The sequence below is a fragment of the Peromyscus leucopus genome, chromosome 8b, assembly GCF_004664715.2.
Source record: "Peromyscus leucopus breed LL Stock chromosome 8b, UCI_PerLeu_2.1, whole genome shotgun sequence".
In the NCBI taxonomy this organism is placed as follows: domain Eukaryota; kingdom Metazoa; phylum Chordata; class Mammalia; order Rodentia; family Cricetidae; genus Peromyscus; species Peromyscus leucopus.
The window spans coordinates 6,845,735-6,870,333 of record NC_051086.1 but is presented as its reverse complement, the minus strand read 5'-3'; positions in this window follow the sequence as shown (position 1 = coordinate 6,870,333).

The window sequence follows — 24,599 nt, the reverse complement described above, 5'->3', positions numbered from 1 at the left end:
CATGGGAGAGCTGTCCCCATTTCTCATCTGGCAGACCAACCAACCATACAGCTGCCCAGTCCCAGACTCAGGGTTATGACTTGGCTTGCTCCAACATCCATCCCATCTATGAGCTGCTGGAGCACATGAAGGAACCTGACTTACAGATGAAAAGCTGCAGGATCCCCACAACACATGGCAACAACAGGATACCCAGGAAGAGTCCCAGTGAGGACAAAGCATCAATAAACAGTGTGGTAGAAAACAGAGGCTTCGAACCAGACCAATGACTCTGCAATGAACACTTGCAAGTAAAGATATATAGACAAAGGAGTTTACTGCGTGACTCACTACAGTTTCCATGACGATATTTTAATTTTTTCCCTTAAATTTTACTTTATTTGGGGGGAGTGCAGGGGCAGAAGGCAGATATTAAGGGATGGGGAAATGAATGGGATCAAGATACATGATGTAAAAGATACATAGAATCAATCAATCAATTAATCAATCAATAATTAAATAGAATGAAATAAATGAACAAACTAAAAAACCAACTAGAATCATGGTGGCAGTGGAGCGTGCTCCTTCTGAGGCCTCAGGGCAGGAGCCTTCCTGTTCTTCCCAGCTTGGCTGGGTCCAGGTGTTGGCGGTAGCAGCCCCAGTCTCTGTGTCTTCTTTCTCTCTCTCTCTCTCTCTCTCTCTCTCTCTCTCTCTCTCTCTCTCTCTCTCTCTCTCTCTCTCTCGTTTGTTTTTTTCAAGACAGGGTTTCTCTGTGTAGTTTTGGTGCCTATCCTGGATCTCGCTCTGTAGACCAGGCTGGCCTCGAACTCACAGAGATCCGCCTGGCTTTGCCTCCCGAGTGCTGGGATTAAATGAGTGTGCCACCACCACCCAGCTTAAAGGGTGCCAGATCTCATTACAGATGGCTGTGAGCCACCATGTGGGTGCTGAGAATTGAACTCAGGACCTCTGGAAGAGCAGCTAATACTCTTAACCTCTGAGCCATCCCTCTAGCCACTGCGTCCACTCTCACATGGCGATTTCTGTCTGCGTCTTTATATTGTCTTCCCTTTGCATGTGTCCACTTGTGTGTCTCTTTCTCCAGCCCTCTGGGATCACGGGCCCACTCTACAATCCTATTACTGCATCTTAGTGAATTACAACTACGATGATCCGGTTTCAGAATGAAGTCTCAACTCTGAGTCCTGGGAAGTACACAAATTCTTGAAAGAGGATATTAACCCAACCCGACATACTAGGAGGTGAAGGTCTCAGGGGCAATGGTGGAGGATGAGCCTGGGCTCACATCTGTGCACAAGGGTGGGGGTAGGGTAGCCAGCCTTCCTTGAGAAGATGAAATCAGGGCTGGAGAGACGGCTCAGTGGCTAAGAGCACTCACTCGTTCTTGCAGAGGACTAGGACAAGATTCCCACCACCCACCGGGTGGCTCACAGCCAGGGAACACTTTTCTGACCTCTGCAGGAAGCAGGAACTAACATGGTGTGCATACATACATTGCTACCACCCTGCAATACTTATGCACACAAAATAAAGTAAATCTAAAAAAAGAACCTGTCTCAAGAGTTCAAAAATATTATTTAAAAAAGACGAAATTGAGAGAATTTCTGAGACTGGAATGGAAAAGAGATCCAGGGTTTGAATTATGAAACTTTGAAAACCTACATAAAAATAGCAACAATAAAAAGGGCAATTGTTAACTACAGAAAAAACAAAAAACTGGGCCACAGCATGGCTCTGCTGGGCACATATAAACACGCGTGAGCAGCAATAAACACTTGCCAAATACGGGCAGGAAGTGCTAGGGTAAGAATGGAAGGAGAGAGTGCTAAGCCCTTTCTTCCAGAGGCAAGTGAGTGGAACATTCTAGAAACCCCAAAGCCAGAAGCCGCAGTTCAGCATATCTAGAGATAAGGAATTAATGTTAAAAAAGTTGAAATGCTTTCCTTGAAGAAAGAGGAAATGGGAGGAGAGGGAAACTGAGGCGTGCTGTTTGTCATAAGGCATGCTGTGGAGTGTGTCAGACTCCACTGTGTACAACCTCAATTAGAGAAAAGAAGAAACCAGAGTGAAAGGCACAAATGGGGCCCCAAAATGAACAGACTGGCCAAAGCATGACCACAAATCAGCCTTACACATTGCACACTGCACCATGAGCATGTTTCAGGTTAGTGCATTTTCGGATGAAAGACCAGGGTCAATGATTCTTGACCCAGCACCTCAGCCTGGGGGAATCTTACTGTCTGTTGCTACCCACATCCCCCAAGGGACATCTGACAATCATTTTTCAGAGTCACACATTGGGACAAGGGTGCACTGGTGGCTGGTGGGTACAGGACAGGGATGTGGCAATGCTGTCAGCTCTGGAAATAAACCTTAACAGCCAGGAAAGGAAGGGAAGCAGCCAGACCCAGGAGCTCTGTGGTTTGAGATCTCCACAGATCCTTCAAGGCTCTGGTGTTTGAGTGTGTGTGCTACAAGCAGTAGATAACACACACACACACACACACACACACACTATGAATATGGCTTGGATTAAGGAACTCCCTTCAATAAGGTGGTGGTGGCCCATGCCTTTAATCTTAGCACTCGGGAGGCAGAGGCAGGCAGATCTCTGAGTTCGAGGCCAGCCTGGTCTACAGAGAGAGTTCCAGGATGGCCAGGGCTACACAGAGAAACCCTGTCTAATAAAAGAAAGAAAAAAGAAAAGAAAGAAAGAAACTTTTGAGAAACAGAGCAGAGCAGAAGTGACAGCGTGTAGCTTTGGAGACAAGCTCTCCACAGGCACAGTGGCGGTGGCTTTGCGTGCTCACTCTCTCTTCGGTCCCTGGCTGTTGAGGAAGCTGGCCGCCTGTGTTGTGATGACATTCAGCTGTGGAGAGGCCTGTGTGGAAGAAGAGACCTCTGCAAACAGCCTTGAGGGAAGTGAACCTGGAATCTGAGTGAACCGGGACTGGACGCAGAAGACACACAGAGTTGGCATTGCCCGACCAAGATGGCACAGAATTGTGAGGTCATGTTTCTCATGTGGAGCCAGATGACCCTCTGCATTGTTCAAGACAACCAGCTTCGGATGGCAAACAGTCAAGAAAAGCACTGACTCTGTACCAAACACGTCACGCCTCCCTGGCACCATTCTCTAGACGATACAATTGAAGAGCTGCTTACTAGACTTCCCTTGTGTCCTCCCAAGTCTAAAGATGACTCGACCTATGCAGGGGATAGGCCCGGGCACCATGAGTATGGAAGGGACTTCAGCATATGTAAACTTTCAGATATAGGGGACAAGCGCGACTTAAGTGGCAAAGGCTCACAAATGAGCCGACTGGGAGAGCAAAGTGACAGCAGACAGAGGGTGTGACCATGGGTGAGGTCACAGGACGGGGGAATGAAGGCCAAAATCAAACCACTGAGGCCTGGCTCCAGAAACAGACCTTGGGAGACCTCAGGCTGGAGTGCCAAAGCTGGGACCCTGTGCTGGGCCTGTGAGGACAAGATCACAAAAAGACTTGGGGATGGAGGAAGAAGGTCACCGGAGGAAGAACACAGCAAGAGCTCCAGGGTTGAGCCCAGCGCTGCAAAATAAAAATATATATTCAAAAGAATACACAGTGGGAGGGAAGAGAGGATGGCTACCAACCCCCTGCCTGCCCTTGGTGCTGTGCCAGGGCCCAGGCGTCGCCCTGCTCTCCTGGCAGCTGGGCAGTCTCAATGTTCTTTACCCACACACGACCAGGTACCACCACCCCATCTCTGAAGGCTGCTGGGTTAGTGTGGCTCCCCTGCAGGCCCACAGAGACAGGGCATGAACCCACACGAGCCTCCTTAAAGAACACAAATTTACATTCCAAGGGATTGTTTGAATTCTCTGCTCCGTGTCCCTCTCCCATCCTCTTAAAAAAAAAAAAAATACATCCTCTATCATTGCTCATTCCTGAGATGAAGGGACTATGTGTTTTACGAGGCAGACTCAGAAAGCCTGGGCCCGGGAGTGGGGTGGGGTTTGGGGGTGAATGTGGTAACTGTGACTTCTAAGCTTCTTTTCCAGTCTTCCTAGTCTCCGTTTCGGGGTTGGACACAGCTCTGCTGCCGACTCTGACCCTCTCTGTTCTGCAGTCCCCACCCTCTGGAGCTGGCTGTGATGCTGCTCTTTCTCTCAGCCCCAACCCCCCTGGAAAATGTGGAGGCTATGTGGACACTGTTGTCCCGCCCAGGACTGAGCAGCTGTTCACAGTCAACCCCCGAGGGTGTCTGGAAATGGCTTGCCTTCGTGAGTCTTCTTTGTGGTCCCTGCTTCACGGAGCCCAGCAGCCCAGCCCTAAGGCTGGGGTGGTTCTAGCCTGGTTTCTACTCCTCTTCCTACCATTAACCCCTCAAGGACTCCCTGGAAGTCTGAGGTACATTCTTCCATTCTTCCTGCTGTCTAGAATGGGAAGATCTCAATCTCTCTCTCTCTCTCTCTCTCTCTCTCTCTCTCTCTCTCTCTCTCTCCATGCTCATCATATTACTAAGGTTTTATTTGGTATATAAGTTCAATTCCAGCTACATTTGCCAAAAGAGGGGCTAGTGACAGCAAACTAGGGCACCCCTATATATGCTAAAGAAAGGACAGGGGTGTTACCAGGTGGAGTCGTCACCTGTGCAGATGTTCAGTCAAATACTCCAAACATCGGAAGAGACCACTGGCACGCAGTGACCATATGCATGCACAGCCCCAGAGCTGATATGCAAGCTTTAAAAGGAAAGAAGCAGGGTTGCAAAAGCCACCAGGATGGGTTCTATCTATCTCTCAAACCAGTGTCTCTCTGGGTACTGACTCGATCCCCCCAGCAGGAACTGGCCCGTTCCGTTCACCTGTCAGATGAACTGTCTGTGAATAATTCCTTTCTTCAAACATCAGAACCACTGACTGGTCTCAGTCAGCTTCAAAACTTCTAGAGAAGACTCCCACCTGGCCTGTTGGAGCTTGGGGGAATCTTCTTCCACCAATCATGGAACTGGATGCCTGGCAGGAGGGGGCACTGGACTGGCGTAGTTTGAGCCCTTCCCATGCTATCCCATCATCTTGAAATAGCCGGGTGGCAGGAGAAGTGAGAGCCTGGCCTCAGGAAAATTCCAGCTTCTAAGACTCGCTTTCTCGTCTCCATTGCTCTGACCTCCAGGGCCTCCCAAGGGCTTCGCGCCTAACTGGGATCCCATGGAAGTAAAACTGTTGAAGCTTGAAAAAGGTGTCTACGAACTAAGGCGTTCTTTTTCCAGAACCCTCATTTGTCGAAACCTTGAGAAGATTTGGCAACCTGGGAGTGCTACCTCAACTGTCAGGGTCAGAGCCTGGGCCCTGGCAGCCCTAACAGGCTAGCTCAGCACCTGTCCTCAACAGAACAACAAAGAGACAAGAGCAAAGAGCAGAGACAGAGATTCATTCAGTGTGGCCACATTAGGAGAAGGGACACATAAAGAGACCCAGTGACATCCGCCACCAGGTTCGTTTCCCACGGTCCTGAGATGAGGGTCAGGGTTAATTAGCAATAGAAGGCGAAGGCATACATAACCCAGCTGCTGTACTCTGGATGTGGCCCTGTTCATGGTGTCTGTCACTCTTTGAGCTCAACTGTCCCTCATCACCAGGATGGGATCAGTCCTGGTTGGTCTCATCTGAGCACAGGCTGAGGAGGAGACAGGTGTCGAGGAGACGGTGCTGAAATTCTCGCTGGCCCTTGTGAGGAACTAAGAGGTACAGACGGAGTGGTGGCTAGGCCAGGCCTACAGGAGTCTGTTCTTGGGTTTCAGTCTGTCTGTCCTGTGGCGGACATCCTAGCATCCCCAAAGTCCTGCTCAGAACCTTTAGCTAGCAGTTCCAACAGGTGTGCAGAGAATCTGAACAGACGGCAGCTTCGACGCTTCGCAAAACAGCCAAGCAAAGACTTAAAGGAGACTCGCAGTTTGAAATGTGAAGTACTTATTTACAAGTGTGCTCCTCCAATGCCCAGGCTCCTTTTAGCTGTCAGGGGCTGCTCCTTGTGGGACACAGCCAGTGTCTTTGCCTAAAGAGAATAGCCATGATACAGTGGGGATCCCATGGACACAGGTCTGGAAAGGTCAGCACACGGACAGTTCCAGTCTGGAAGACATCGGGTTGGAAAGGTGTCCTGAGCCTCACATCACTAGAAGCCTTACGTCATACAGCAGGTACGTAATGTATTGAATACACAAAAGAGCCAGCAACAAGGGGTGTCATTAAACAGAACTATAGGGAAGTCCTTTATTGATTTAGCTATCATTTTTTAAGATTTCAAAAAAAAACTTAAGTGTCTTTGTGTCCCTGCATGAGCTTATGTGCTGTGTGTGTGTGTGTGTGTGTGTGTATGTACATGCAGGTGCTGGAAACAGCTAGAGTGTGTCAGACCCCTGAGAGTGAAGTCACAGGAAGTTGTAAGTCACCTGCTATGGGTGCTGGGAACTAACCCGGGTCTTCTGCAAGAGCAGTAAATGCTCTTAACTGCGGAACCATCTCTCTAGTGCCAAGTTTTCATATTTTAGGCAGAATTAGAATCTTCAGCTTTGACAGTTAATAGGTCTATAGCACTTAATAAAAATCAGAACATAAGACCCCTCTTATAAATAAGGAGGTCTGGCGACCCTCCCCCGCCAAGTCTATCTTTAGGGTCCAGACCCGAAGGGTGTGTCTTAGTTTAAAATACTTCTTCCTGCCAGGGCATTTGCAGGGACTGCATTCATTATTTTCAGCATCCGGGACATTGTGACCCTTTTGTGCTCATGTGCAGGTGGCTCTCAAGCTGTCTTGAGACAAAAGATAACAGGCCCCCAAATTCCATTCCTGCTGATGTGAAGGCCTGGAAAGAGGAGCAACAATGTATCCTTGTTCATCCCATTCCTCCTCCCTCCCCTCCCCCAGCCCTCCTCTCCTTCACCTCTCACTTTGAGCACAAGCTTGGCAATTGGGATACATCCCTCTTGTCCTTTTCAGGCCACAATAGGACTACGTCCACCACTACCACCACCCCCGACACTCCCCCCCCCCCCCGCTCTCCCAACTTCTCATCCCACCTCTGATCCACCTTACCATGAGCATTCATCTCTTGGTGTGGCCATATCAAGGGGGTACAGGGTTGCAGGGGCCGCAGGGATCTGTGTGGAAGGAGGGAAAACACATACAGCTTTCACGGGCCCCAAATATTCTTGGACCATTTAATTCACATGTAACAAGGGGGTGCATACCAATTAATGACCAAAATAAATAGTAATCAATTATGATGATGGTGATTATGCTTTTGAAATTAGCCTGGGAAAGGATGACCAAGGCAATTTTTTATTCCAGCTCAGGGAAAGTGGGGCGCCAGCTGGGGCTAATAAGACCTTTCATTACCGCCTTGAGCCTCCTCCAGCTGCTGCAAAGAAAGCCCTCTCTGTCTGGGGCCCTGCAGGCCAGGCCATGGCTTCTGCTTTTCAACAAGCACTGAAAGGTGGCGGGACAGACAGCTCTTGCCTTGGCACCACAGCAAAGCCAGACTCTAAGAAGGCAGTGATTACATCGCGGCATCTCATGGAGGTTTCCTCTCCTTTGTTCTGGTCTCAGGCATCCCAGGTCCAGCCTGGGCTACTGGACCCTGGACCCCGCGGAGCCATTTGTGAGCAGTGGATGAGCTGGGCGGAGCATCTGGGCAGGGAAGGATGTCCCAGGGCAGCATGTAGTGACTGGCAGGGGTGGGCATGCAGTTTCTGTACACAGAGTTGTGTGTCCTTCCTGCATTTCAGTCACTCGTGGCCGCTGTGGAAAGGCCATTAATAACTGCCCCCACCCACCTTTGGATCCCAGGGATTTATTTACCCAAGCACAGGCTGGCCCTCACAGCCTCTCCTCTTTGCTCCAACACGGCCTTTTCTGAAAAGGTCATCAAAGTCATGTGTTGCTAGGTAGCTCCTGCCTCAGTTTCCCTCTCACATGCCTCTTCCTGTGTCTCTGTCACCACAGTTTTTTTTTTCTTGCTGTGGAGAAGCTGAGGTCTCTTGCTTACCCTGCTGTGAGACAGACCGGTGTGAGGGCTGATGGGAGGGGAACTCCGTCCTCTCTCTTCAGAGTTCAGATAGACGGGTAATAGGAAAATGGGGACCTAAAACGTTCCCTAGTCGCAGCTGAATCCAGTGACTCAAAGTGCACATGCGTGCACAGGTCAAGTTAGCAGAGTCTGGAGGCGGTTCGGGCTGTCGCTCCCGGGACGGAACATGTGTTGGCCGCCCCACGGCCGACGCCAGGAATTAGCACATCCCAAATGTCAAACGCACAGAAGTTGACGAGACTCGGTGTCCCTTGCTAAGCAAGCATCTAAACACCTCCCACATGTTGGCCTACAAGGTAAGTCAGTGACAACCTCCCCACTCCCAATTAGCCACTTCAGAGAAACTGAGGCAAGAGGCTGAACTGAGTTTCTCCAGAAGCTAAGGCAAGAAGAGAGGTTATCCAGGTAAGGGTGTAGATTGAGTCCTTGCCCAGCCTGTAGGAAGGCCTGGGTCTCACCTACAACACAACATAAAACCAGACAGTGGGGTACACACTCAAAAGGCAGAGGCAGGAGGATCAAAGGTTCAAGGTCAATCTCAGTGAAGTTCAAGGCTAGCCTGGGCTCATAAGATCCAAACTTACAAACAGAAGAAGGCAAAACCAACCAACCAGCAAAACAAGAGAAGAATGCAGAGCCTCCCTCTTCCCTTGAGAATGGCTAGAGAAGGAGCGTGGAGATGATGCAGCCCTAGGTCTCTCGAGCTCAGAAAGGATGGGTGGTGTGTTGTAAACCTGTGGGAAACTAAAACCACCCTCAGCTGATAATGCATTAAATCCATCGCACCTGCCGAACGCCACGCGGAGCCACGGTGAGCCGTACACAGCTGTGCGGAGCCACGCAGGGCCACGCAGCAGACCGTGTCTGGTTTTTCCCCTTACAGGCAGCGATTGGCTGCAGCCCTGCCCATTGCCATGTACTGCAGGTGGCTAGCCCAGGAAAGGATCAAAATTCCAAGTTTGAATTATGGCTTCTATTAAAGGCCCAATAGTTTTGCACCCTTGAAAAGTAAAATAAATAAATAAAAATGTAAAAAGTAAAAAGGAACCTTTGTGTTTGGAAGGCAGCGGCACTCTCACGTGGCCCAGCTAGGGTCTGGAGGAAGGAACGGCCCCTCCACTCTGCTCCATCCGCATCCCTCATCCGGCAGTCCACAACGGCCCTGTGCCAGAGACTTTGCGTAATCTAATTCCAAGCATACCACAGAGCCTCGAGGCCTTCATTCCCACTTCATGGGTGAGGAAAGCAAGACTCAGGGAGATTAAGGGACTTGGCTGAAGCCACGGAGGAAGTCAGCAGAGGGACTGAAGTTGGAAACCAGATTGATCTGAAATTACTGGAGTCCCTTTAAATCTGTATCTAGGTGGACAAGCGACCTCGGGGGGCTGAACCCTTCCAGATACCATTGACTAGATAGACTGGCTCAAGGGGACAGTAAGTAACCTTTGCTCTAGAGGGTCCTAGGCACTGTGGTCTGGGAAGAGCTGGGCTGAGCAGACTGATAGGCCTGGGGTGTACCTCCAGAGGGGTAGAAGAGGGTGAATGTGGGTTCTCTCGCCACCATGCCCTCCATAGCTGTAAGCAGTGCCCTTGACTCTTGGACTAGGTTTGATAGAGTAATCTTGCAGGATTCAGCAACTCAAAATCAAGTCCTACTGCTCTCAGAAAGTGAAGCCTGTTGAGACGTGTGTGGACTCTGGAGACTGGGGAGTGAGGACCGCCTGTCAGTCATCAAGTATATGCCAGGCATTCTTCGAGAACCATGGAGCAGATGCCAAGGCCTTCTCTCACAGAACCCTGCCTCTGATTCAGAGTTACCCCAGCGTTTTGTTGACTTGGTTCTTTGAGGCCCTGAGGATGGACGCCCTGGCTTCAGGCAGGCTAGGCAAGCACACTGTTAGCTCAGCTCTATAGACAGGAAACTGAACCTCAGAGAAGTTAGACAATTTGCCCATCCAGGGGCAGAGTCGGAGACACTGGGCCCTAGCCCCTACCCCTACCCAGTGCCTGGTGCTTGTTGAGACCTGTCATCATTTAGTGGTGAAGGGCTAATATGGAGGTATTACCTCCCCAGCATTGTGGTCAGGGCTGATTCTCCAGGGGTCCTAAGTCCTTTTCCTTGCAGCCCTGTCTGTGTGAGAGACACAGTCCAGAGGGCCACACCCAGCGAGCTCCATTAGTAACGCAGACATTGGCCTCTCAGAGCCTACACCTAAGACAATGGGGCTCTCCATTGGCGCGCCTTTGTTTTGTGTTTTGATTTTTTTTCTGCCCCGACCCATTCCAAGACCAGGAAATCTTCCCATACAGACGCCCTCAGGCTGCTGCAGAGCCAAATTTCCTCCTCTCTCATCCAGATGAGATGAGGAACAGCTGGGGCCACCATCTAGCAAGAATCTCCGACAAACCTGAAGACCCATTACATAACCAGCCTTCCCCCAGCTGACGTCACTCAAGTGGATTTCAGCTTCTCTTGGGATCATTTGTTCTCTGCTTCCTTTGCAAACACTCCATCCCCAGAAGCCCCTGCGCTTCTTTCTGATACAAAGCTAAGGTGTCGGTTAGACACAGCACGTCACTCATGGCTCTGCAGAACATGGGTCTTTCTTCTCATGAGTGTCCTCAGAGCTCTTGGTGACAACAACAGAGAAGAAGTAGGTAGAGTCAGAACCTCAGAGAGGCCTGAGTTCAAATCCTGACTCCACCCCTTCCTCCGACAAGCTGTGTGAATTCAGACAATTAACTGTGGCCCGCAGTGCTTTCTTTACTCCAAAGCTGAAGGAACAACCTTCCCACAAGGCACCCATAGGACAACGGGTGTACCTGCCCACTCAGGAGGAACAGGGAGTAGCTGCTTTCACTTTATCACTGCCCCTCCCGACTCCCCACCGTGAAGTGTGGATGCTTCCCTGTTCCTCTGAGTTAAGCAAGCATCGCTTCTCACTGGCCTGTCTGCACTCTGAAGGAGCGAGCCCTTTATCCTGGTTGCATACGAACAAGCCAGCTCGCACCTCCCAGCGAGCAAGGCTCCTCCTTGTCCAGTTTAGAGTTTACAAACCCTTCCCAGAGCATCACACCTGGATTCTGACTCCTCAGCTGAAAGACTTAGGACTGGATCTGTTTCTTCTACACAGAGAATTTTTCCAAGACATTTCTATATTGTCTTCTCTTCTCCTTGTACAGCTTCATGATTCCTGTCTCCAGAACAAGAGCCTCTGTTCTCTCCCTGCAAAATAATGCCAAAGAGTTTATATTTAAGAATTTTTTCCTTTACATAATGTGTCTCTTGACTCCATGATGCTTTAGGTCTGGACATTCACATCTAATAGAGCTAGGCTGCAGTACCACAAATGCTCCATAGGTGGCACCAACTCACACACTTTGATAAGCTTGTTAGGACTTGAGATTGTTTTCAGCAGTGTGGAAGGAATTAACTGCATACTTCTTGCTTGGAGATGCTCAAAAATTTGCAAATAGCCTTTCAGAAGAAGGGAATCACTGAGCTGGACTGCCTTTTCTGATGCTTTAGTTGGCAAAGCTCTCTCAAAGTTGATTTACAACAAGGAGTTCTCGAAAATCCTGTGCTCCACAGTATAATAGTATAATTTAGCCTCCTCTTACTGCTGCCAGGCTGTAGCGAGTGAGCATGCCCAGCTTGGGTGACACATGAGGAAAACCTCGAGAGCACTGAGACCCCCAGATGCAACACTTTTCTCCTCCTCCTCCCTCCTCCTCCTCCTCCTCCTTCTTCAGAGGCAAGTGCATCTTCCCTTGAAAGAGCTTGGCACCCTACCCCAGAATGCAGTGCGGTTCCTTCTCAACTAGGAGATAACTGCATAAGCTGGATGGGCATTGCCCACTAGTGCTGTCCAGGCAGGCAAACCCCGCTTCTTATAAATCCTCCTTTCACAGACAGAATCTTTTAGCATCAATTGTCAAGCGGTTCAGAATCAAAAGGAAGTGGTGTTCGATGGTACTTGGGAAACCACTTTGGCCAACATTGCCTCTACCGATGACCAGCACCTAATTGAGGGGGACTTCATTGGGAGTTTTCCCCAGCATTTGCAGCTGGGCAAGACCCGGAGCTGGTGAGTTAGAGGGCTTGCTGATGGCCTTTGCAGGACACTTTCAGAGGTTCCCATGCAGGATATTGTCTTGGTGGAAAATGAGTGGTAGTTTACTGAATGGCAGAAGCTCGAGCATGCGTGTTTCCTTCCTGCACACACACCCCCTCCCACCTTCCCACTTGCTTCCCATTCCTAATGAATTTGCCAGCGGAACTAGAATAGTTTGTCAGAGAGGAAATCACATCGGGGCTCTCAAAAGCGGGTACCAATTCTTAGTTCTAGAGGACGTAGACACCAAGAAAACACTGATGCTCTCTATTCACATGGACGTGCTGGAGACGATGAAGGACCTGAAGGGAGCCCAAGCTGGCACGTGTGGACATCCTCATGTCTCCTTATTCTTTCATCTTCTCTGCCTCTCTAATTTAACCCCTGCCTGCCTTCAGCGGCCATTAGATCATGCGCTCACAGCAAACTACCGTGACGCTTAGCAGCTTCAGGCAGGTATTTCCCCATCTTCCTTTACACTTGGAATCAGGAAGTTGGATGAGATACTCAGGGCTGGCTTCTGGATGGCTGTGATCCACCCGTGGAGACCCAAAACCAGAAGGTCACTTGATAGCTAGAGAGTGGATTCCTTCAGAGGTCAGCACTGGGGTTACGTGACGACCAGGCATTTCTTGCAGGAGTAAGGGCTCCCTGGTGGGCTTAGTGGACCAAACACGTGCCCACTGTCACTCCTGTGACTTGGCTTTCTCACGACACAGCAGCACCAGAGCCCCTCTGTCCTTCATACGTGTCTCACTCCATCTTTGATTGCTATAAAAAATATCTGTGTGGTTTATATGAAAATCATTTCCTTTCGGCCCACAGGTTTCAGGAGCATGATGCCAATGCTTGAAGCAAGTTGCTTCAACTCTGTGAAAAGGGGAAGGGTGGGGGCGTGGAGGGGATGGTAGAGCTTAGTGAGTAAGCCGGATGACCTGAGATGGGTACCCAGAACCCGTGGTGGAAGGAAAGGACTAATTTTTAATCTCCACGTGCTCACAGTAGTCAATGTGTACCATAGTCACACACACACACACACACACACACACACACACACACACACACACAAATAACAATTTAAAAGAAGAAAAGGAGGAGGAGCAAGTGGCACCTATGGAGGAGACAGAACTTGAAGGTTTCCCTTGATTTCTCCTGAGTGTTTTCACACTGATCCCACAAGGGAGACCCCAATCCTGTAAGAAAGGCATTGGCCGCGCTGGCTGGCCTAGCTGACCATCTGAAGCCCCACAATGACAGCCAACTTTCAACGTGAATTTTGGAGGGGAAGAAACCACGTTCACATCGGAGCGGCATGGGAGCCTGGAGCTTAACGTTTGAGTGTTGAGGTAAACCAGGAGGACAGTGCAGTGTCTATCAGTGGGATTCAGCCTTAGCCGCAACATGGCCTTGCTTCACCATCTTGTTGGTCAAAATCACCAGGAGCCCACAAATAGATACGAGGGAGAGAGTATAGACACTGCCCCTGCAGAGGAAAGTCGAGGTCACCTCCAAGAGCGTGTGTAGTGGGATGTCTTAGTGTAGCCCCCTTCTGGAATAAGATTCCCTAGCCTCTGAAGGAATCCACTCCCTAGCTGTTCCCAGACACAGTGAAAGGTGACGTGGATGTTATGCTTCTGCGCCATCATCCCTCTATTTATTCTGTCACCAGTGGCTAGACCCCATCAGTTCTTGGCATTCTGATGTCACTACCTCTTACCCACAATGCTGTGCTTTGGAAAGCCCATGCCTTATCAACATTTCCACACTGAGCTGTACTGTGCAGGTGTGGGACTCTGTCGTAGGAGGTAGGGGCGATTTACTCTGCATACCTCATGAGATCAGCTTAACAATCAAATATGTCTGTCTTCTATTGCCCTTTCCAACTGCCCTACCAAAATACACGTGTGTGTAAAACATACAGGCACACTTGCATGTACACACACACACACACACACACACACACACACACACACACACACACACACACAACCTCTAGAGATTTCCCCCTCCATTTCCTCAATCACCACATGACTGACTGACTCTTACAGAGTTGGTAAGAGTCATAGAAGCCTGTCTGTCAGTACACTGAGCACCCTGTGTGCAGCCCAGCACCTGAGTGGGCAGCAAGCTTACCAAGTCCTCAAGCAGATCCCTTATCTGCTGCGCACTGATTCGGCTCCCACGCCGCTCCAGGCACAGGGTGGTTCAAAGACAGACAGTTGTACTCCAGGCCTCTCTGAGTGACACCACGCGACTGTTGCTGTCACCTGTCACTAGGACGATTTCCGGAAACCTTACTAGTGCTGCGTGCGCAGCTACGGTCACGGCTCCGGCTGTCCTGGCAGGAACTTTCTGCTTCTTCAGTAGATTTGAGCTCTGTCTCCCACATCAGCCATTTGGAAACCATCTTTGTGATTTTTGCTGGGAGCAGGCACCCCTGTGTTCTGCTGGCTTCATGTAAGTCTTCAAAATGACTCTTTCTTTAGTTACATTTTTTTTTTACATTTTGTATCACTCCCACAAATGGAAAACTATAATCATTTTTCCATAAATAGAAGGCAACCCTAAAATTAAATTCAGTTTCTAAATTACCCTGTGAATTTTTAGCTAACTACAGAAACTTGGGCCTGTTCCTACTCAGCACAGGACCTCCTGGGCAAGGGGTGAAATCACTCTAGCTTCACACGGATTCCCTGGAGCAATCTGGATAATGAAGAAAGAGAAGAAGTGTTTTCCTAAGGGAGAGGATACAATTCAATGTCCCCTTGTACTATCTGCACTAATGCCGCTAGTGATTTCCATCTACATCAGTCAGGACAACCAGGTTCTGCTGTGGTGACAAATAGTCCCACAGCATCTTACAGCAGAGGTTATTTTATGTTCATATATGCCATGGATTGGCAAGTCTCAGTTTATTCTTGTGGCTCATATAGACATGGGGTTCGTGTGTCAGAAGGGACAGAATGACAGGATATGCACTGACTTGTGACATTTCCACCCCACAGTGACTGCTCATTGTCTGCTCATTCGATACTCCATGACTAAAGTGAGTCACTTGGTCAGCCCTGCCTGTACCTGAGTAGGGCTTGGCAAGCTTGCCATGCCTTGAAAGGACACAGGGTTGTGACAGTTATGAACAGTCACACTCATCTCCACTCTACTGTATACAGTGAGAATACCTCTCAAAATAGTTGGAGCCTAACCTCCCCAGGCTTTAGATTACGTCAGACACCTAGGCATTCTAGGCTTCCACCCGAGCCCGGGACCCATTCCTGTGATCTGGCTCTGCGCTCTGCTCTTTCTTCCGCTCCCAAGACTTCAATGCCCTTTCTCAGCCTCCTATTCTACTAACCCTTCAAGAACATACCTGTTCCTATGGCTTTGCCAGTCCTGCAGATTGAAATCGTTCTTGGGCTCAGAATCACTGACATTGACAGCAGGAACTGTCTGCCCTCGGGGGCGGCCTGGGGCATTGTAGATTAGCAGCACCCTGACATCACACTAGGGATCAGTGTTCTTTCCACTGCTGATTGGCAATCAACAATGTGTGGGGACGCGACTGTCCTTGTGGTAGGAAGGCAAGATGTTCCTTAGTTGAAAACCAGAATTTACACAATGAATTAGCGACAGAAAGGACTTGGTGCATCCAGGTCCAGCAGGCACCCTATCTATGCTCTGTGCTCTGAGTACTGTTGTGTGGAAACCGGGCTGGACACAAAAATGACAGGCTGATCAACCCATTGATTAAATGACATGCTCCCTTATTACAAACAGCAGACTTCGTGGTCTGCCTTCTATTTAACTGTGGGTAAAAGGAAGTATTTTGTTGTCCTGCAGGTCTGTAAGCAAAAGGCATCGCAAACACACTGGTGTCAGGTGATGGAAACTGTTAGGGGAGAGAGACTCCAGGGAAGGCAGAGGACTGCACACAACTGGAGAATACCCGCCCTATCTGCCCGCCCCGCCTTGCAGCGAGTCAGAGGTCTTCAAAAGGAGACGGCTCAGTCTGTTTTCTGTGTCCCTGACTCATCATCCCAGATGGAGACAGCTATAGGGTGGGTTGATGAAGCTTTCTGGTCGGAAGGCCTGGCAGCCTCAGGATCCGGATGGGGAAGCTGTACACACTGAGGTCCCTTTTGCTGGTGGGGATGCCCCACAAAGTCCCCAGGCAGAACAGGACACAAAGTGGTAACAGAATGTCCCAGCCAGCCCCTCCTAGTCATCTCATAAAGCCACCGTCCCACCAGATTAGGTCCTCTTCCTTACGGTCTCGTTTAACCTCGGTCACCTCCCAGGTCCCATCTCCAAATAAAACCACCCTCTTAATCCACCACCAAGGAAATTCAACTGTGTGACTTTTAGGGGTGCATTCAAATCACAGCAAAGAAGAAAGCTGGATTTGATCAGAGTTCTTGATTTTCTGGCTAAGCCCTCCCTCCAGCCCTTCACAGGACAAGCCCACACTGTGGACCATGCAGAACGCCAAGTTCAGCCCTGGGCCTTGCAGACTTGACCCCTTCCGTTGCTCCGAGGTCATGCTAGAGGCTGGGATAAACACCTGTTACAGCTCCAGCCCTGGGGGACAATCTCTCTGAGGGGCTTCGAATACTCTAGAGTCTCAGATCCTACCCAGACCTGTTGAACAGAGTCCCAGGGAGGCTCAGAGAGCTTGAGATCCTGAAATTCTTCCAGGGGGTTCTGAAAGGACAGGTCCCTTCACAGACCTGGAAGCCCCTTTCTCCTTCCCGCCCCCAGGAGACTCCAAGCACCTCGGGTGAGGGCGGCGTCCAACTATTTCCTGTTCCCCTGGTGCCAGCCTAAACCTAGCCAGAGTATGTGCTCTCTCAATGTTTTCTCCCTCAAACAGAGTCACCAGGAAGGAGGAAGGAGGAATGACTTTCAGGCTTTTGTCTTGGATCAAACCTTAAAAATTCTCCCTGGCATTTGATGCAACATTCTTGTACATCTTCCAAGGTTCTTTGGGAGAAAGAAGGTAAAGGTGGGCATGGGAGGTGATGGTGGGCACACCCTGTTATTGCCAATTTCAATAAAACGAGAAGGCCCGTGAGAAGGCTGCAGTTCCAGGAAGCACTCAGTCCAAGCTGAGCCCTCTCTGCCTGAGTTCTCCTTAGATCCTCAGAGGGCAAATGGGATGCTCCCTACCTGGATGGCCTGGGGCCATTTGACTCCCTCAGCACCGAGTCAATCAATTGCAAATCCATGGACTGTCCTCTGCCTTCCACACTAGGAGCTTCCTCTGTGAGGACAAAGAGGAAGGGAGAAGGTCTGCACAGCGTTGTCTGTAGTAGTGAGGTTCTGAGAGCGTGGCAATGGGACACAGGCACAAATGGTTGTAGTCTACCGTGGGACCAGGGACCAGCAGCCTTTGCGAAGTGTAGGCGCACTCCTGGGGGTGAGCAGGTCAGCCTGTCGTTGCCTCCCTCTCCCACCCGCTGCAGCCCTTACCACCCCAGCATTAGCCTCTTGTCGCTCTAACCCTGGGTGACAATCCTCCTGAGGCCACCTTGCACTCTGGGCACAGATCCATAGTACCAATATTAAGAGATGCTGATGGCAGTGCTGAGGGACAGAGATGTCCCTGGACAGTTTGGCTTCTTGGAGCAAGCCAAAGGCACCCTCAAAAGTGCAGAAAGGCATAGCGATCTTGTCAGGTGTAGACAGGCAGGGTACCAGGACACTGACAGGAAAGTAACAGGGTCTGTGAAGTACCATGAGATGGTGACAACTAGGAACTGTCACACTTAGACCTCAAGGACCAGGAAGGGGACAACATTACTAGGTTGTAGCAAGAACTGAGTTAGAGAAGGGCCAGCCAGGAAAGGCTTATGTCCTCAAGCAGGTCACGGTTCTTTGGGGAGGTGACGCTGAGCCAGCCCTGTGAAGAAACACCAAGCGGTTTGGCCCTTTTCCCTTCCTGTCCTTCCACCTCCTGAAACCATAGGCACAGGGGTGCTGCCACCTGAGGGGACTGGCCTCCTGGACACAGAGCAGGCAAGGAAACAGACTAGCTTAAGGCCAGCAGAAAGGGGGCAGGCAGAGGCCATCAGAAGTGTGGCTTGATCCCGTCGATGCAAATACTGCGTACATGTGGACGGTCCCTGTCCGCAAACACATCTGAAGTCACACAGCAAGGTGCCTACCTCAACGTCTTCCCCCACAGTGGTGGAGGGCAGAGTGGCAGGGTTAGAGGGACTCTGCACTGCACCCTGGGGCATCTGGGACTCTTGAGTAGTGAGCAGGCACCTTAACAACAAGAACTGTGGTCCCAGGGGCTTCAGAAGGACGTGAACAGCCAGAGGAACAACCTTGAATGTTTTTCCCTAACAGGTTCGATGATGAGTGGATGGTGTTAGAGAAATAGGATCAAGGGAGAGTGTGATCTAAACTCAGCTAAAGGACACTGAACAACAACCAAAAAGCGTCCTCATCAGTTCTGTAGTCCTAGGCCCTGGAAATGCCAAGATGGTGTCTTTGCTGACTCTGCCAGACAACAGTCCTGTCCCTGCAAAAGGCTCCAAGAACTGGGTGGGGAGAACGCAGAAGTCATGACCTGGAAGCCGGAGAGGCCACATGGAGACAATACATGTGCTCTGGGCATGAGGGAAGGTAGGACCCCAGGCCAGATAGGTCCATAGAGGACCCCAAAGGGCCTTGAGCCCCAGGGAGGGAGGAGGAGGCTCTTTTCTGCTGGAGGACCCTGTGCTTCTGGAATCAGAGGGATGGAAACTTCCTTGCCAGCTGTCACTTGGCTGTGACCCTTGGCCATTTTACAACAACACAGCTTGGAGCCTCCGCCTCTTCAATCATCAAAACAGACAGATAACTTCACCTGCAGGCCTGTCGCAAGATGAAGCCACCGATCCTCACCACATCAGTGGCGTCACAGGCGTGGCTGTCCCCCTGGGCCAAGCTTATTTGGGATGTTCAACTGGGATCCCGGGGCAAGTGAGGTAAAAGCCCCAGGGTCCCTCTCATTGGAGCCCGTGGCTGTTGTACATTCTATAGTCACACAGTGTCCCCCTGGCCCTAGCCAGCTGTCTGACAGCCTATAAACAGATGGCGGGCGGGGTGGCCCGTGAAACAGTGCAGACGGTGCTGAGCAATCCCAGCCGCACTTTTGGGAAAACAAGTCATAGGCAGGCTGTGCCGATGGGGACCCCATGGACATCTTTGCCTGTGACAGACAGCACACCCAGGGAGGCCTCGGAGGGAAATTATGAGATGTACCAGACCATGGTGTTTTTTGCCAAGAACCTTCTCCACCCTCAATTCCATGGCGTGGGGCCACGGAAACGTTGGAGATGTGCGCGGTCACCCTGGCAGGCTCGCGGAGCAGACTATGCAGCCCTTGGAGGTCCGGAATCTCTAAAAATCTCCATATTCTCCATTCCCTCCCATAAGTCCTTGCCTGGCTTCTGGGTTCGTTCGCCCATGTATTTCCCTCCCAAGGCTCTTGGGCTGATGCACAGCCTGGAGCACTTGGAGACTGGGTGAACTGGCTAGAACGTGGAAGAAAGGGCCAAACGCAAGGGGCACCAGGGGTCACATTCTGGCTCTGAACCCACTTATTGAACTAGCCAAGCTCTGCCGGGACTCTGCTCTCTCGCTCTGTCTTTTACCTGGGTGGGTCCTTCCCTTTTGTCAAGAGCTAAATGCAGATGTCGAGTCACTTAAAGGACTTAAAAACAAAGTTAATCATTCTTTGAGCTGCACGTGTTACAGAGCACTTCTTGTATTCTTCAGTCTTGTTACCGATTAATTGTGGCTCCAACACACATACACATGCACGCATGCATGCACGCACGCACGCACGCATGCACACTTGTGCTTGCTTTCCTATGCCCTTCAGTCTAAAACAAGTGAAAATGAAAAGGAATGACTATTGAATGTCGACAGTTCCTGGTGATAAAGGCAGGCTGGATTTCAGCAGTGCATGCTCCTATGTGTATTGAGCTGCACAAGTTCGAATTTTGTCAACTTGATAGAGGCTATCGTATCGGGAATGTCAGTCGAGGAATTGCCTCCCTAGTATTGGCCTGTAGGCAAGGCTGTGAGGACATTTTCTTTTTTCTTTTTCTTTTCTTTTCTTTTTTTTTTTAATAGAGGCAGGATTTATGAGGAATAAATTAATATAATGTCTTTTAAATTACTTCTTTTTTTGTGATATATATTTTTTATTTTACAATATCATTCAGTTCTACATATCAGCCATGGGTTCCCCTATTCTCCCCCCTCCCACGCCCTCCCCTTACCCCCAGCCCACCCTCCATTCCCGCCTCCTCCAGGACAAGTCCTCCCCCGAGGACTGTGATCAACTTGGTAGACTCAGACCAGGGAGGTCCAGTCCCTTCCTCCCAGACTAAGCCAAGTGGAGGACATTTTCTTGATTGATGATTGACTGATATGGGAGGGCAAGTCTATTCAAGCTATCAGAGCAGGAGCAGCATCCCTCCATGGCCTCTGCTTTACAGTGTGTCTCCAGGTTCCTGCCTTGAGTGCTGCATGAACATGGGTGTGTGTGGGCCTCTTCTCCATACTGATTTTTCTTTGGCTGCATTATAAGGGTAGGGCTTCTGGTTCACATGGCAGACTTATTTTTAATTTTTTGAGGCACTCCTATGATTTCCCAGAATGGCTATATTGATTTACATCCTTTCCTTTTCCTTCACATCTTCTCTGCTGATGTGTGTGTGTGTGTGTGTGTGTGTGTGTGTGTGTGTGTGTGTGTGTCATTGTTATAGTTGTGAGTGACACCTCATTGTAACTCTAACTTGAATTCTCATGATGATTACTGGTACCCAGCAGTCTGTTGGCTATTTCTATTTTCCTCAGAGAAATGTCTATTTAGGTCCTCTGCCCATATTTAATCAGCTTGATTCTTTTCTTTTTTCTAAATTTTATTTTTATGTGCATTAATGTTTTGCCTACATGTATATCTGTGTGAGGGTATCAGAAGCCCTGGAACTGGAGTTACAGACAGGTGTGAGCTGCCATGTGGGTGCTGGGATTGGAACTCGGGTCCTCTAAAGAACAGCTGGTGCTCTTAACTGCTGAACCTTATCTTCAGCCCCTTGATTATTTTCTTTCTTCTGACTTGTCTGAGTTCCTTGTAGGTTTTCAGTGCAAATGTTCCTCCCATGCCCGATTTGCAAAGAGTATGAGATTCCGAGTAGTGACCCATGAGCCTGACTCCTGGTGGAAGCCCCTGCCCTTATTCTCCTGAAACCTTGGGCAAGCGTGTTCTCTCCCCAAGGTTAGCTTCTCTCATCCACCTGTTAGGACGCTCACATAAACTATTTTTCAGGATTATGAAAAGGGAGAATTTCAATGCAAAAATCTTAGCACAGCCCCCGAGAAAGCGAGTCTCCACCAGATGCCACATTACAGTACTCAAATGAGAGTGTAAAGGCAGTCCACACCATAGGGTGGCAAAGAGAGGACAAGACTTACAGGTACATCATTTTGCCATGGCACATCACTGCCAAGCTAGAAGGCTCTGGATAGAGCGGCATTTATCAATCATGGCTATAGGTGAGGCTCCCCAAAGATGGCAGAAGCAGCTTCAGATGACATGAGCTAGGAAGTCATGAAGTCCTCTCCACCACAAGGCATTCATGTGTCCTATCCCTTTGCTTTCCCTTACATCTCATCCTCAGGGCTGCCACTCTGTCACTGCTGGGGACGCTTGATGGGTTCAGACAAAGATCTGTTTCTTTGTTCATATATTTGTAAGAGGAAGGAGGAAGAAAAGAGCCTGTGTGTGTGTGTGTGTGTGTGTGTGTGTGTGTGTGTGTGTGTGTGCTTGTGGAGGCAGGAAGTCAGCCTTGGTTGTTTACTGTTTGTTTGTCCTGAGACAGTCTCTTGCTGGCCTGGATTACCTACTCAGCTAGGCTGCTTTGTCAGCAAGTTCCAGATCCACCTGTCTTCCCTGATACTGAGATTACATGTGTTATATCATCACACCCAGATTTTTTTTTTTTTTATAACATCTGTTCTGGGGATTGAACTCAGGTCTTTGTTGTTGTTCAGCAAACAACTAACCAGATGAGCCATTCCCAAGCCACCAAAAGAACAGGCTTCACAGAGATTCTGTGACTGCTGGCATCTCGCATGGGCTTCCATCCTTACAGCAGATCCTTGAGTTAACTGGGCCAACACTCCCATTCTGTAGGATCGGGGAGGAAGTTACACAGCTTTATGGAGAGGACATAGCTGGGACCGGATCCATCTTCAGCCTAACTCCAGTCCTCCCACAACTGCCCAAAGCACCATGGCCACACCAGGGAGACTTTAGAACATCACATCTCTCCTCTGAAGACAGGAAAGCTGGGCTGGGCTGACAGTGGTTTGACAGTGATGTCCATCTAGCTTGACACCCTCTCCTGGCTCTGATCACCTCTGTTGTCAATAATCAATGAACACATTGCCTCGACGGAGCCCATCCCTTGAGGCAAACGGCCAAACATCACTTCTAAGTTCTGGAATCTGAAATCCACCCATTTGCTTCTCTGCTTCTCCCCTTTCAGTTGATCTCTGGCTTAGACGCTATACCGAGGAGCAGGCAATCACACCTCCTTTTCTTTGGCAGCATCTTTACCTTGCCCTTTCCAAGGCCCTTCTCACCCATCACCTGCCAAGCCAGAGTTATGCACCCAAAGGGCCAGAAGTGGCAGGTCAGCCAGACCCAGGTCAATAGAGCTCAAAGCCCAAGACTTAATTTAGGGCCCCCTCCCTGCCTCCATGTACCTTGGCGCTTGTGTTTTGTGGCTCTCTCTGGCATGGGGCTCTTTGCCAAGGCTATTTTCATACTCACTGACACCCCTGCCTATTCTGGGAGAGCATCTCTGGGGAGAGGCAGCCTGTGCCCAGGTCCCAGGGCCTCTGGAACGTAGTGTTGGTCCATGGCATGTTGGCTTTCTGGGTGGGGGCTTTGCCGTCCATCGGGTACTGTGCAGAGACCCAGGATATTTCTCCCTGCACATGTCAGAGGAACCTCAGTGTTCCCAGCTTCAGCAGACCCGCATTTTTAAACCAGTCAATCCATCAAACTCAAAACGAATGCTAAAGTATGGAGGAAACTTGAAACACTGTTTGAGATGGAAGAAGCCAGACGCAAAAGGTTACATATCATGTGATTCCCTAAAATATCCAGATTATCAAATCTGTAGAGAAAGACAGAAGAGAAAGGGCTGATGGGACCCAGGGGGTAGCAGTGTGGGTGACTGCCTACCTTAGTCCTTTTCTGTTGTTATACATGACACCAGAGACCAGATCATTCACAAAGGAGAGTTTATTTACTCTCGGTTCTGGGGTCTGGACGCATCTATCAGATGGCCACATCTGGTGAGGGGCTTATGCTAGAAGAAAGGGGAGTGCAGAAGATCCAGGACACAGGGGTCAGGTTTGCTTTATGATGGGCTATCACGAGAACAAACCCACTCCCACAAGAAAGGCATTCCTCTCTCTCAATGACCTCTTCACTCCTACCCCAGCTCCCAACACAATCATAACGCTAATCGTATTTCAGCGAGAATTTCAGAAAGAACAAGAAGCCCCATTCAAACCACAGCACGGCGTAAAGAGCGGGAAGCTTTCTTTTGGAACAAGGGAAACATTTGAAATTAGATGGAGGTGGTAGCTTGACCATGTTGTGGGTATGCTGACCGCCCCCTGGATTGTGTTGATTAACTTTTACCCCACTCTCAAAAACAAATAAACAAACAAAACACCAGAGAGGAACTTAATTGAGAAGATTGTGCTCCCTTCACACTTCAAGATGCTGAAGAAAGAAGTGCAGGAGAAATCCAAGCCAGAGGGAAGGTGTGGTGAACAGGGCGAGGAGTCCTAGACATGGTGAACGTCTGTGCTGGGATCCCTCGGCGCTGATTTGGTTGGAAGAAGCAGCTCCAAATCCAACGTGAGAGTCCCAGCAGCCTGAGAAGAGCCAACGGCCGAGCTGCTCCAGAATGCACATGTTCAGAGATGGCATGTACTGGTGTTCTGGAAGTGCTGCTGAAGGCTGGAAGCACCCTCCCCCCCCCGGGGGTCTCTCGGTGCCCTCTGTGGAATGTGGGATGGTGAGGTCTCCTGCAGGGCTTCTCTGCCTGGCTGTGCACACAGTATTAAACATCAGCCTCTCTGGAAAGCAGCAGATTGGCAAATCTCCCAGGCCTCTGCTTCCAGGACCATGAAGAAACAATCCCATTCAGAAAAGTGTGGTGTTCACGAGCTTCCAAAACAAACTAGAGATGTCTAAACAATTCATCATACAGCCACCCCTTTACCTAACAGTTCATGGCCATCTATTTCCCCACATGGGTCCTAAGGACACAGTGTCAGCTAAGTGACCCTCATGAAGCTAAACACCTAGAAGGGGAGAGAGACATTT